Source organism: Cyprinodon variegatus, unplaced genomic scaffold, assembly GCF_000732505.1.
Source record: "Cyprinodon variegatus isolate N-32 unplaced genomic scaffold, C_variegatus-1.0 Scaffold86, whole genome shotgun sequence".
Taxonomy (NCBI): domain Eukaryota; kingdom Metazoa; phylum Chordata; class Actinopteri; order Cyprinodontiformes; family Cyprinodontidae; genus Cyprinodon; species Cyprinodon variegatus.
In genome coordinates, this window is record NW_015150539.1 from 47,448 (window position 1) to 48,138 (window position 691).

The following is a 691-nucleotide window of genomic DNA, read 5'->3' on the forward strand; positions in this document are numbered from 1 at the left end:
GACCAGTTCGTAAAAGTGTGTTGTTACTGGAAGCACAGTAAATGTTAAAATGTAAACATTTGCAATGTTACATGTTTGAAGTTAAATCGCTAAAAGTTAGTGATTTGGTGGGAGTTTTACTGACATATTTTAGTTTACATGTTTTATTTTGCATTATGCAATTTCTTTGTTATTAAGATTCTTATATTGAAGGACTTACCCGGTATGTATAAAGTTGAATCTAGAATGTTCACTGGAAAACCAGAAGAAAAGATAAACTCAGTATAAAGGCATGACATTTACAAGAAGTTGTACGAAGAAATCTAAGTTTAAGAAGTCCTTTATTTCTCATTTCTACCTCAAAAGGAAGGGTCAGCCAGAGAGGTATGTTTATATGTATTTATATTATTTTTTAGGTCGTTTTGTACTCATGACACCATCTCACTTAATTAAAATACAATATTAACTATTAGTTAATGTTGTATTTTAGTTCGACTGTGGTTTTGGTGTCAGTGGCAAAGAAATTATAAGAAGATTTGCAATAAAACTGACTTCACACCAGCAGTAACAAACTCTTTATTGCCGTCAAGAAGAGGTGGAAGTGATACTATTGTTGGATTCAATTCTAATCTAATAGTGTGATAATAAAGGAGAAATATGTAATTCATTAAATACTTTTTTCTGGAATGGTAAATAGTTTCAAACTCTAAAT